A 14677-nucleotide genomic window follows, 5' to 3' on the forward strand; every position below is an offset into this window, starting at 1 on the left:
CTTAGGATCTGCCTGCGCCGATACGGCTTCTGGCAATACTTGCCCTTGAGGTCCTAATTGAAATTGAAGTGGTGATTGTAAATAGGGTTGGTGTGACATTGAGTTCACAGAGGTTTCAGTCATGTTTTTTCTAGCTTTATCTACTGAATCTTGAGCCTGAGAGGGATTTAGCCTAGACATAGTCTTTCCCGCTGCGCCCAAGGAGGTTGAAAGCATGCAGGGCACTGCCAAAACTTGTACTTGAGTTAAATCCTGCTGTTGCTGCTGGACTCCTAAATGATCAGTTTCAGGATTTGTTGCATTGCTACCTGGTCTTTAGGAGCTAGTAATCCTGGTGAGACCAGTTCTGTCTCCAACGTTGAGGTGTTGGGCGGTTTTGAAGCTGAGCCCAAGGTTAGTGAGGAGGATTGTGGGTGTGGAAGTTGTAGAGGTTGTGAGGTAGTTTTCTTTATAAACAGTGGAAATTCCTTAACTTCTTTTACACCTTTCTTCGGGACGTCTTGAGCTGGACTAGTTAATACAGCAATAGCTACTATCCGCTCCAATGTGGCACTCGACTGATCAGCCACTAATTCCACTGATTCAGGCTGCCCCTCCCATTGTGGAGAAACGGGGGTGGGGGGGGGGCTCATCCTCTGAACTCTCGAGGGTGCTGTCAATATTCTTGACAGTCATATTTCTACATCACAATATTTCTGTATCATGATTTTTTTTGTCCGATATTTCTGTCTTCTGATATTTACAACTCAATATTATGTTCAAATACCAAAACAAAGACGTGAGTACAATGAAAACCCAATACAATAAAAACACTTTATTGAATTAATTTTAATTAAAACTTCCTTTGAAGGGCCCATAATGCACAATACATAATGAGACTGTTACCAATTTGCTCAAACATGGTTCCTGCTTGTTCCCTAATGATTTAATTAGCAGCTTCAGCTGAAACTACGGCTACCACAATTACAGTTACTTCAGAGGAGAACTTACAACACAACATGCACTATAGAGGGTGCCGAAAAGGAAATTCCAAGAATCAGTTTATATTAGAATCCAGTTGCACTAAGATTGTGATCAACAGTGTCTCCTTCTCAAGACTTGCGCAGCTTCAAGAAGCTGAGTGTGTTCTTGCAGGAGTTGTCAGAAACTCCACTGAGGCACATCAACTGACTTTTTAAAAATAATTAAACAGCTCTGTGAAACTGTAGTGCATACAATCCTATTGAAAGACACAGCAAGGCTGCAGGCTGCACCAGCTGTATTCTGGTCAGGCCTAACGAGGAGAACCCACAGGCAGCGACATACCCGGCCACATGCCCATACGCCTAGCTACCGTCTCACAATGAACAACTCTCCATACTCTCTCCACAATACTGTGCTAATGTGTTGTTGCTTACCTCCCGTGCATCCTCAGGACTTCTGAACTAAATGACTGCTGGGCAGGCAAGGAAAGCGAACGCCAGGCTAGTGGCTACCCTGCAGTGTGGGACAGTATAGCGCATGTCTGCAATGCAAGTGATGCAGTTTGAGAATTAAGAAATGTGGCCAGTGGGTCAACAGGGTCCAAGGTAGTCCAACGGGGTCTACCAGAATCAAGAGAATGGAAAAATCAGTCAATGGAAGTTACAGAGTAGAGGCAGCAGTAATGACAACAGCCACAGCACTTCTCGAGGGCCGTAAATGGGAATTTGGGCATGGGCATAAGAGGCTATTTCTTCAGTAGCGGTCACTGCTGCTAGTTGCTATGAGTTCACTAAAGACTGGAAGGCAAAGTGTCTCCCAAAGTCTACACTTCTGGGCCTCTTTTCCTTGGCAACTCTCTTTTGGACACGCTACAATTCATAATTCCTCTGATCGTACGGGGAGAATTTCAGCCAGCTCTGGACATGGAAGATGCCTATCTTCATGTTCCAATTTGGCTCTCACCATAGGTTCATGCACTTTGCTCATTTCCAGTCAATGACCTTCTTTTCAGCCTGAGAGTGACTCAGAGTTTTTTCCAAGCTTCTGATTCCAGTAGTTACAGACCTGCATAATAGAATAGCATTTCAATTTACTTGGTTATACTCCTTCAAGAAACCAGACACTGAACGACTTGGAATTGGTTCATAGTCTGTGTCATCTATGGGCTTTTTGATCAACCTAAAAACTCCTGGATGAGGATCCGATTGAACATGATGAGTCATCCTCCCTTCTTCAGAGGGTATGCATTTGTGCAGTCTTTCTGATTTTTCTGGCTATTATTTCTTGTTGTTCTGTGTTTTCCATCGAGAGCTCCACAATCTTTGTTGTTTAGTCGGCATGTCTCTACTTACAGTATTGGGAGGTATTTCTGAGATGTGAGATACACTCTCTAGCATTTATAAACTGGAGATTCCTGTGACCAAAGAAACTGCCCAGGAACTTCATTAATTTCTCTTCTGCCAGGACTGATTACAGATGGATGTGGGAATGGTCTCCATACCGCTAGAACGTGTTTGCCAAATTTGTTTGCACTTTAATGTTCTTGCTGGCTCTCCAATCAGCTTCTTATTTGAGTTGGATGAGGATCCAAGGGGAAATGATGAGTCATTCACCCTTCTTCATATGTTATGAATTTGTGCCTTTCTGATTATCCTAGATGTTATTTCTCGTTGTTGTTCTATGATTTTCTTGCAGGCCTCTGCAATCTTTGATGTTCCTTGGGTACGTCTCCACTTAAAAGCAGTATCAAGAAATAGTCTGAGATGGTGGGATCCACTCTCTCGCCGTTATGAACTGAATATTCCTGTGACTCAAGAAACTGTCCAGGAACTTTACTGGTGGATGGTACCCGCCCACCTACAGTGGAGATTCCTACTTGCATCTCTGACCACTGATGCTTCCAGATTAGGTTGGAGAGCGATGTTGGAGTCTCTGTTGGCCTGGGAGCTATGGAAGGAGCGGGAGTGGAGTTACTTGTCCAGATGGATGGAGTTGGCCACAGTCCTGCATGCCCTGAAAGTGTTTTTTAAGGAAGTTCAGAGCAAGTTTGTAGTCCTGTGAGCAGGCAATACCACGGACAAAGCCTATGTGAATCACGTCAGTACTTACTGCAGGTATGTGACAGAGATAATTCTGCAAACTCCTGTTGGCCTTATCATCAGTTCACATCATAGGGTGGAACATTCAAGAGCAGACTCCCTGAGTCTGGTGCATCCCTCACCTCTTAAGGTTTGTCTTTCTCAGACATTTCACTTGATTTGCAGGACATTTGTTTTCCCATAGTGGATTTCTTTACCACCAAGTGCAATGCCCTTCTTCCTGAATTTTGTTTGAAGTTTCAGGAGGAGAGAGCCTGGGGCACGAATGCTCTAGTTTGTCATAGCCCCAATGGTCTTCTCATTGCCTTTCTTCCTTTCTGTTAATACTGAGACACTTTGCTCTATTCCTGATGTGCTGTCAGAGGATAATCTGGGTGTTTCCTTTCTTGCCCAGAAAGTCCTGGTTTCTAATAGTTTGTCCATCATCTCTCCATTCATGAGTGAATTCTTCCAGTGTGTCCACCACCTCTTCGGTCTCAGTTTTCTCTATTGAGAATGTGTTTGTTGATATGGTGGTTAAATGATTTGATTTTAGGAACTTAGAGTTACCTGAAGTCTTGGTTACTGCTTGATGTGCTTCTAGGAGATTGCTTACACTGTGAAAATAAAACACAACACATTGGAAGGCCTAAAAGTCTAACGTGTTTTGTTCAAAAATACCAAGTGTCACAGCAAAAAATTATGTGCCAATTTTTGTTTCACCTTAACAGAGCTCAAAGAGGTAGTAGGATCCTGTAATACTAAAATGCATGCAATTTTGAATGGTTCTTATACACTTCTCGTTCATTACAAGTTTTCGGAGCATAAACATGTGACAAAAACTATTACTTCAACAAACGGTCTAATGAGCAGGGGGCAGGATTTTCTCAGGGAGAACATGTGAAAAGTCCTTGAAATGAAGATAAACATACTGCTTAATGCACTATTTTCCTAAAATCACACTCCCGTTTGCCAACGATGAAAGGGAGGTTACGCTTTACTACGAGATGTAAAAAATTTGAAGATGTTCTACTTGGCTTGCAGGCCTTTGGGGACCATGAAACTTGACATGTATGATAAGGCTGATAAACACTTGAACACTTCAGCTTAATATAAAAAACATATCCAAATCATATTATGAAATATATCTGTGCATGTTGTAATATACATGTGCAAAGGCAGCATTACTATTTAAGGCAATTTGAATACATGTATGGTACTGTGTAATGATGTAAATGTCTTTCACCATGTCACTATATGTATGCCAATATGCCTGCATACCTTCATTCTAGTATGCTGCTGTTCTAGAGCTTTTTATATTCTGCACGACTATGTGCTGAGTCTAGCTGTTTTTTTGGCGTCTCCTTTTCTTCTCATTTTGGCGTTGACCGAATCATTTTTATATTTATGACAAAGTGCATTCCTGTGGAACCGACAACCATGCTTGGTACGGCGGCAGGCCAAGCATAGGCTGGCTCCCTGCTCTTGCCATGCTTACACACTGACTGCCTTCACTGTGGCGGAACGCTGGGTTTCTTGCTGGTACTTCGGGGGGTATAGCCTCCTGCGGTGCGGCCTGCTGCACCCACCCTCTGGGCCTGCTCAAGGTTCATCTTCAGACACAGTAGGAAGTGGAGCTTTGGATGACGGGCATGTCGCTCTCTGTAATATGCAATGATGGTTTTCTGGCTCTCTATAATGGTCTTAGTGCCTCTCTCTTCAGGCAGATGACGTACTCCATGACAAGATTAGCAATTTACGTAACTGTGAGGGACAGACTGTCCAAAAACAACAATGGCCCCCTCTCGTTCTAACAGAAGATGATGCTAGGAGCCTTTGGAGGATTCACAGGTGGCTTTGTTGGGACTCCCGCAGACATGGCGAATGTCAGGATGCAGAATGATATAAAGCTGCCGGCGCGTTTGAGACACAATTACGCCCATGTACTGGATGGAATGTACCAGGTGCTGTGCCATGAGTGCCTAAATAAGTTATATTCTGGTGGACGCATGGTGACGGAGCATGTTTTTTTTGTAATAAAATCTGCTTGATGAAATCCACCTGTAGGTGTGAAATAAATACTAATGTTTGAAAAACGATAACTACTAAAGTTAATAAATTAGTGGACAACGTGAGAATTGTGCAAAGGCAAGATAATAAGCTCTATTTTAGTTAGACAAATAAAAACATAGTGAGGACTAAATGAAATTAATATAATTTACATGTATTTTCTAATATGTGTAATTTTGTCTTTCTTACTGCAGAAATTAAAACAACAAGGGAAAATGCGTTATTCTTCGAGAAAGTATAGTGTAGGATTTCTTTAGAATTAATTCTCTCTTTTGCTAAATAAATGCAGGCCTCAGAATATTAGAGGATGTGATCACATACTCCTGTCCCGTGATTTGTTAACACAATGCTGTCCTTAGCTGCAGACCTTCATATGTTACGAGTTGTTTCCTAGAGCGTAGATATTAGCCTGATTCTGTCTGAAAATATTACGTTCTTTCCTGTTTTAGTGAGGGTAAAAGGATGTTCGAAAGTTACTGTTTCATTAATAAAATACATTTGTAACTAGGTTATTTTCACTTCCTCCAAAGGAAGTTGTATAATGTATTAGACAAAAGAGTGTTCAGAAATTATGGATAGGTCATTGTTAGAAGACCGCCACACATTGTGTTTAGCCAATGAAAATGTTTGTGGAAAGAAGAGAGTGCAACAAATTAACCAAAGAAAGGAAGTAGCAATGTACAAAGACCTGTGTGGGAAGGTGCTCTTCGGCTTGTTCTCAAGATTTCTGGGGACTTGTCCTGCGTTCGTGGTATGCTGCATGCAGTGCTGATTCCTGATACTCTGGCTGGCAAACCTGCTGAACCATTGAACGTTCCTTGAGACTTTGGACATCATCGGCTGATGGTGCTGCCTCCGCTATTTCTAACCACCGTGGGGATAGCTTCCTACTTATGTTCGCTGAGCATTAAACTTTTCAGTTCTTAGGTGAAGTATTTCCACTGCTGCTTTGTATTTCTCTTTCTCTTACTCCTCTATTCTTGATGACTCTATTATTGTGATTTGAATCTGTTATGCAGTATTGTGATATTCTGTAACATTTGCGAACTAAATGATGTCGTTCTATTTGGACTTTTGTGATTGACCATTCATTAATCTGAATAACAAAGAGATAATTTAAAGAAAGGTGTTTGTCTTTATTCATTAGATAAATAGTGCCTAATAATTGGTTCATGTTGTTTAGCGTATTTCCTTCATTCTAGGCCCTCATGAGGAAATAGCATTTCCATGGTTTCAAATACACAGTCCTTTTTAACTCTACCAAAGATCCGTCGAAGGACCTTTGTTACAGTTATCAGAGAAATAATGACTTATGGGCCCGACATTATAGTTATGTTATCGCAGTTATTATTGTGTATGGTGTGGATGGTAAGTGATGTTATTATTTCCCACCTGCTTCCGCTACATTAGTTTTGGTAGTTGCATCAGAAGGTTAGCTAGATTAAAATTACTGTGTTTTTGAAAAGACAGAGTTAACAGACTGACTTGGACCTTGATATATTTGTTGAGTTTGTACCTTTATGTCATGTTGAGGTTTGTAGAATCTCAATGGAATTGACGGGTCCGTCGTTGGCCTAAGATCCCAGGATAAACCTATGGGCTGTCTTAGTGTGTCATACACGAAGCTTTATGTGCGTTGTGATATGGTAATACGGTACTATGCGGTTGTCGAACTAAAAGTATCGTACAGGGAATCTATTTGAATGAAGTCGTGGAGGTTTATTTGGGTCACTTCAGAGGTGCAACTGAAGAAGTCCCGAGAAAGTTCTGCTCGTTAGAGAGCAAATAAAAATCACGCTGGTCGATGTTTTATTGCTGGAGTGTAAAGATCTCTTAGAAAACGTGCTAAATACTTTTGAATTTTCTTTTAGTGGAGCAGACAAGCTGTGTTTATGTAGTTTGATTTGTTTGTTAAAAGACTTAAAGACGTTGATGCTGATTTTATAAAGGGAGGGTAGGTAGAAGGAGTAGAACTGACGTAAAAAGGTGCTGTGCTGGTATTGGTTAGTTAGTGTAAGTCATGCTGATATTGGACGCGAAAATAACATTGATTGGAAGTAGAAAAACATAACATGGAAGTTAGGCTTGTAGACTTATACAAGATTTAGATTTGAGTAAGAAACATGAAAATAATAAGATTGTTAAAATCTTTATTTAGTAAGGATCAGCCTATAGTAATTAGAGAAGGAACTCCGATAGCTCAAAACAGATCACCCGCAGCATTTATTGCGATAGAAAGGGGATATCGTACTTGTACTTGGTTAGAAAATTAAACGAAATATACAGAACAAGATAGTAATTTAGCATTTCCAGAAAACGGTACATTTGATACTGAGGTTTTAGAAAATTTGAGGAGATGAATTAAATATTTAGGTCCAAATCCAAGACCTATGCAGTACGAAGCTCTTGAAGAGTGGGATTACGAAGCATACAAAAGAGAAAGAGATAGACAGACAAAAGGAAACAGATTGGGTAAAGATTGATAGAACGACTCAAGAGCTGAAAGAATCGTTACATTCATATTATGAGACGCTTCTTCAAGTATTTAAGCAATTTAGTGGTATAGAAAATATCACAGAAAAAGATATGGGACATTTTGTATACATGTTCGTGTATGGATTGAGACCTGAAATTAGTGCTATAATTCATTAGCATTTAATTTGTTGGCAGAGAAAATCAATTGATGTAATACTTCGATATGAGAAATATTGTAGAGATGACATAGAAAGGAGACATAAAAAGTTGAAAGAAAAATTGATGGTAGCACAAATGAAAATGGCAAAGAAAGGGGATTATCTAAATGCAGATTTGGTTGAGAGTGGTCAGGCTACTACTGTGATGAAAAGTGTAGTTACAAATGGCAATACTGTGACACAAATGATTCCGATGGGTCAGGGAAGAGGTAGAGGTAACTTTGGTGATAAAGAAAATCTGAAGAAGAAATTTCCTTGTCACTTGCGGTAGATTTGGACACTGGGGACACGAGTGTAAAATTGTGATAAATAATACAGGTCAGACTGGAAGTTATGATCAAATGCAAGTGCAAAATCAGGGTTACCAGAACCAGATGAGTCAAAATCAAATGGGTCAAGAGCAAAATTGGAATACATCAGTGCGAGTGCACAATAGAGGTCAGGGTTTACAAATACCACAGGCTTCTATGCCAAATCAGGATGTGAATGGTCAAATGCAAAAGTACAATGCGAACATGGGTTTTCAAACAAATGGTCAAATAAATTCAAATGTTCAGGTGGCTTCACAATATTTGATGCAGACGGATGAAAATGACTCAGATCCATCACAATGACAGTGCCTAAGGGGGGAGGAACAGTGCGTTCTTGGCGCATCTCTGGAGGTAGATCAGTCCGGTCCCTATGTGGATGGCGAGGTTGATGGTAATGCTATCACATTCCTCGTAGATACTTGTACTACCCGTTCCACTGTGAGAACTGTGGAAATTCCAAACCTACCCCTCTCGGGAGAAAGTATCCAAGTTGTAGGACTATCCGTTAAATTGATCAAGACGCCATTAACTAGACCTGTCAAGGTTCAAATTGGTAATTTCCAAGAATTGCACAAATTTCTTGTTTGTGACACAAGTCTGGTTAACTTATTAGATAGGGACTTACTATGCAAAATGAACTGTTCCATTTATTGTACCCCAGATGCAATAGCATTTCACACAAAAGACAAAGATGTCTTATTCAAAATGCCAAGACAGGGAACAGAAGTGAATGAATTGTTTCCATTACTTACAGCGAATGATTTGCCTGTTGAGTTGAGCGACACAGTGTTATCAGATGTGTGGGATTTTACAGGGAAAGATATCGGATTGATGAAAGGAGTAGCTCCGATTCAAATTATAGTAAAGCCTGATGCAGTGTTTCCAAGAATAAAACAGTACAAAATGTGTCCTGAAATGATTGCAGGAGTGAAATCTGTGATCGACATGTTGATCGAGCAAGACATTTTGAAAGAAATCCTTGGAAGTCCATGCAATTCGCCTATAGTGGGAATTCGCAAACCAAATGGGAAATATAGGATCGTACAAGACCTGAGAAGGGTTAATCAAATTGTTATACCTTGTTGCCCAATTGCACCAAATCCAGCAGCGATTTTATATCCATGTGATGCAGATTGGTTTTCAGTAGTTGATATGTGTCAAGCATTTTTCTTGATACCCTTACATCCGGATAGCCAATATTTATTTGCATTCCGGTAAGGAAACCTTGTCTAGGCATGGTGCCGAGTCCCTCAAGGGTATACCGAGAGTCCTTCCATTTTTAATCTGATATTGAAGAAATGTTTGGAATCATTGGTGATGCCTAAAGATTCAGTCCTAGTTCAAAATATCGATGACCCATTGGTGGCATCGAAGACGAAAGAGGATTGTGTGACAGATACAATTGCTTTACTGAACCATTTGGCAGTAGGTGGGCATCAAGTGTCACCGGCAAAATAACAGCTTTGTAAAAAAGAAGTACTGTATTTGGGCCATATCATTGAAAAGGGAGTTTAAAGAGTTTCTCAGGATCAGATCAATGCTATCATGTGAATGAATCCGCCAAAAACACAGAAAGAAGTTTGGATGTTTTTGGGAGTGGTCAGATTTTGCAGGCAGTGGATTATGAATTTTTCACTGATTGCCAAGCCATTACAAAAGTTGACACACAAAGATGTGGCAGATCCAATAAACCTTGATGTGGAAGGTATGAAGGCGTTATGGTGTTGCGAGACAGTCTATGTCGAGCACCAGCACTGGGAATGCCAGAATTTGATAAAGATTTTGAGTTGTTCTGTAATGAACATGATGGGCGTGCATTATCAGTTCTAACACAGACACACAGAACAGCACAAGGCCAGTGGCATATTTTTCTGCCACTTTGGATCCAGTCGCTGCAGCTCTTTTAGGTTGTTTAAAAGCAGTTGCTGCTACTTGTGTGAGTCTTGAGCAGAGTGAGTCAATTGTGATGGGACATGCTTTGAAAGTGTATGTGCCACATTCAGTTGAAATGTTGTTAACACAAACTCGCACTCAATACCTTACGAGCAATCGGTTAACAAAATATGAGCAAGTGATATTGGGAGCAGAGAATGTTACTGTAGCAAGGTGTACAACATTAAACCCGGCAAAATTACTACCAACTCCAGGATGTGAAGTGGTTTTGGATGAAGCAGATCATGATTGCTTGGATGTAACTGGATTATGCACTAAACCAAGACCCGATATCAAAGATACGCCATTGATTGAGTCAGATGTTGTTGTTTTTTTCCAAATGTTTTTATTAACATTATAAACAAAGAAACCTTATATATACGTGATATACAGGTTACAAAGCATCATCAGTTTACATAAGACATAGAGTGTGGTGACGATAACTCCAACGAAAAAAGCAAATTAATCATTCTTTTTAAAGTTACCAATCTTGAGGGTTACATATATACCTAATTTGTCTGTCTTGGGGAATCGGGACTCAAGTTTACTTAGGCTCTGTCTCCAGACCCTCTCTAGTCAGACACACATCGTCTTCCATCCCTTCAAGGTCCAGCCCATAATAGCCTATCCAGGGAGCCCAGATCTTTCTGAATTTGCACGGACACCCCCTGGCTGTATATGTACCCATTCCGCTACCATGTACAGGTCCAAGCATGCCTTCCACTCCTTAAGTGTAAGGGGTTTCGATGTCCCCCAGTAGTGGGCTATTACTAGCCCCAAACTGGCTAACATCAGTTTATGGCGCGTGAGGTCTATTTCCGTAAGGATGCCCAAAAGTACATATTTAGCCTCCAGCTCGAGTTGGGCCCCCAGTATGTTGTTCAGTTCCCCAACTATCTGGGCCCAGTATGTTTTGATTTTATTGCAGTCCCGCAATGTGTGTATAAATGCACCACGCTCGGTTCGACATCGTAAGCAGTCTGGGGATTCTGCTCGTCCCATGGTGTAAAGTTGTGCTCTATTAAAATAGAACCTATGTAGGATCTTTTATTGTATGAGACGTAACCTCTGTTTGATTGCCACTTCCCGTGGGTGCATGAGGGCTGCCTCTCTGTCAATGTCTTCCATCGGTCCCGTGGTCAGTTCCCATTTGGCTCACAGCAGCCCCAATTTGTCAGGCATATTGTTGATTAGGGTTCTGTACGTCCATGAGATGGCCTTATTTGGGATCCCTTCTTGCAAGAGTCTGCCCTCTAGGGGGGAGAATTCTGGGAGATCGATTGGCTCTAATCCTTCAGCCTTCCAGGCATGTGTCAGTCTGAGATATGCGTACCTTTGGGTATTTGTTAGTTGATAAGTGGCCTGGAGTGTGTCAAAGGGTGCAAGGGTACCTTTCTCTAGTACGTCCCCCAGTTTTGAGATTCCAATCCTATCCCATTGTTTAAAGCCCTTCAGTTTCCCAATTTCTAATAGTCTCATCCCTTCGCATAGGGGGGTTTCTCTCGCGAGTCTAGCGTCCCATTTCATCTGTTTCTCAGCCCCTTTCCATGCTTCAATCACAATTTGGGTGGCCAGTAGGAGTCGGTTTACCCCTTTGCCCCCATATAGGTAATGCAATTGGGTACAGTGCCAGAACTGAAGTCTCTCAAGGGCATATGTGGTGTGGTCTCATGCGGCGTGGTTAAAGTCATTGATCACCACCAGGTGGGCTGCTCTGTAATAGGCTCTAATGTTCAGCAAGGCGAGGCCCCCGTGTATGGGTTACGTTGAAGTGTTTGCAGCGCCACTCTTGTGTGTGCCCCATCCCAAAGGAGTATCCGAAGCTCGTTTTTTAGTGTGGTGAATATACTCTCTGATATCTTGTGGTATGTGTTCTGTAGTACGTAGAGCAGCTTGGGAAGTGTGATCATCTTATACATTGCAGCCCTGCCCATTATTGTCAGAAGGAGTCTTCTACATCTTTTAACCTGGTTTTGGAAATCTACCAGGACTCGCTTGATATTTTGAGTCTGGCTAATCACTTCGTCAATGGTAACATAAAGGTCAAGGTACGGGAACCCTACTTGGGTTATCTGCAGACATTCAGGGATGTCTTGAGTCTCTATGGGGCTCCCCAGCGAGTATAGGCTGGATTTACTCCAATTAATTCTATAGTCTGCATTTTGACCGTACTCAGCAAATATTTGCAATAACTTCGGGAGCGTTTCTGTCGGCTCGGTAACATATAACAGGATATCATCTGTGTAAAGCGATATGCGTTCTTCATCTAGGACTTGGCTTTCATCTGTGAAGCCCCTCTGATTAGACATGCCAAAGGCTCTGGGACAAGGGCAAACAATAATGGGGATAAGGGACATCCTTGTCTGGTGCCCCTTCGGATGGGCCAGGCCTCTGAAGTCACTCCATTCACTCAAACTTTAGCCGTGGGCTCCGTAGAAAGGAGCTCCAGCCCTTCCATAAAGACTGGACCAAATCCAAACTTCCTTAGGGTTTGCCTCATGAAAGACCAGTGAACCGTATCAAAGGCCTTTTCGGCATCGACGGAGAGGAGCACGTGTGGGCTATCCCTATACTTAACCGTATCGATCCAATTGGCCAACCGGCGCAGATTAAAATGAGTGGATCGTTTGGGCAAAAAGCCCGATTGATCCCTGTGTATAAGGGGGGTAATCACTATTAGTAAGCGTGTCGCCAGTACAGTTGCAAGTATCTTGGTTTCTATGTTGAGTAATGATATTGGCCGGTAGGACCCGCAATCCTCTGGGGGTTACCCTGCTTTATGGATCACTACTACAGTAGCCGTTCGTAGATCAGGTGGGAGTATTCCTTCTTCTTTCGCTACTAAGAACAAGTTTAGCAGATGTGGGCCCAGAAAGCTAGCGTTTTGTTTAAAGAACTTCGCAGGGAATCCGTTCGGACCCGGGGTTTTCCCTGCTTTTTGCCTCAAGTCAGATATTGTTTTGTTTGTGGATGGATCATTTTTTGAGAGATTCAGAAGGATGCTTGCGAGTTGCATATGAAATCTGCACAGTGGCAAATGTAATTGAAGCATCATGGTTGAAGAAAGTGAGTTCTGCACAAGTGACTGAATTGGTGGCTCTTACTAGAGCTTGTTGCTTAACAAAGAAAATGAGAGTTACAATCTATACTGACAGCCAATATGGCTTTGGATTGTCCACGATTTTGGGCAGTTGTGGTCTCAACGTGGATAATTGACCTCTTCGGGTTCACCAATACGAAACGGAGAGTGTGTAAAGGATCTACTGATGCCGGCACAAATTGGGGTAGTGAAATGTTCAGCAAATCGTTCTGGTTGGTAAATACGTCACACGGGGTAATAGATATGCTGATGAAATTGCATGATTTTGTGCTTTGAATACATATTCAATCAAAGTGGATCAACAAAATGAACAAATTGGTTAAAGAGAATGCAGTTTAATGTTCTTATCTGTTGAAACATGAGACGAGGTGAGAGAACTTCAGGAAGAAGCAAATGATTCAGAGAAAGATGGTTGGGTCAGGTCAGGTTGTACCCGTAGAGCAGATGATGAAGTATGGATTTACACAGATGGCAGACCAGTAATGCCAGATAGTCTTTTGTCACAGATGTCAAGGGTTTTCCCTGGACCAACATATATAGTCAGAGATGCAATGATTAGGTTGTTTTGCCAAACATGGTATAACTCCAAATCTAGGGTTATTGCAGAAAGTCTCTGTCAGAGGTGTGTGATATGTCAGCAACAAAATGCAGGGAGGAAGACAGTGGTAAGCATGGGGCGAATTGAAAAGGCTGCAGGTCCTTTTACACACATGCAATATGGTTTTATTGAAATGCCTCCTCGCCAGGGTCTAAAATATGTTCTTGTGATTGTCTGTCTGTTTTCTTGTTAGGTTGAAGCTTATCCAACAAGGCGAAATGACAGTTTAACAGTTGCTAAATTCAGTCTCTTTGGAGTCAGATAGAGGAACACATTTTAATAATGAAATAATTTGGATGATTTGTGCAGCATTACAAATTGAACAAAAAGATTGCACTGTGCCTATAGACCTAAGGCTTCAGGAGTAGTGGAACAGGTAAACGGCACAATTAAATCAAGATTGGCAAAGAACTTGTGCATCCACAACACTAAAATGGCCTGACGCACTTCCATTAGTGTTAATGAGCTTGAGATGTATTCCAGACAAAAGAACAGGACTGTCCCCTCATGAAATTGTGATGGGCAGGAATATGAGACATCTTACAGTCCCAGCAAATCAGCTAATGAACAAAACTTATGATTTGATACTGGATTATTACAAAGGATTGTCTGATGTGGTACGTTCTGTGTCTCACTAGGTTGGAGAAGTTGCAACAACAACATAGCAAGAACAAGGACATGACGACTGGATTGTGTAGTGAAAAAACATGTGAGGAAGAACTGCCTAGAGCCACGTTGGCACGGGCCTTATCAGATAATACTGGTGAAGACTACTGAAGTCAAGTGTGGAGGCTTGCCAAACTGGATTAATGCGAGTCACACACAAAGAGTCCCAAATCCACTGAAAGAGAAGAACTTGCGCAAGAAGATCGACTGGAACAAAGAGACGTTGCAAGGCAAGTTGAAAATGAAGTAGATTGGGCACAAGTTAC

The 14677-nt window shown here is 41.6% G+C and overlaps 1 pseudogene; it reads left to right on the forward strand.

Annotated features, from left to right (window-relative positions):
- Positions 1–2883: 2883 nt before the first annotated feature.
- The window catches only part of LOC146783879 (mitochondrial dicarboxylate carrier pseudogene), a 20022-nt pseudogene continuing 8228 nt past the window's right edge, over positions 2884–14677 (forward strand).

The sequence above is a fragment of the Triturus cristatus genome, chromosome 11, assembly GCF_964204655.1.
Source record: "Triturus cristatus chromosome 11, aTriCri1.1, whole genome shotgun sequence".
Lineage (NCBI taxonomy): Eukaryota > Metazoa > Chordata > Amphibia > Caudata > Salamandridae > Triturus > Triturus cristatus.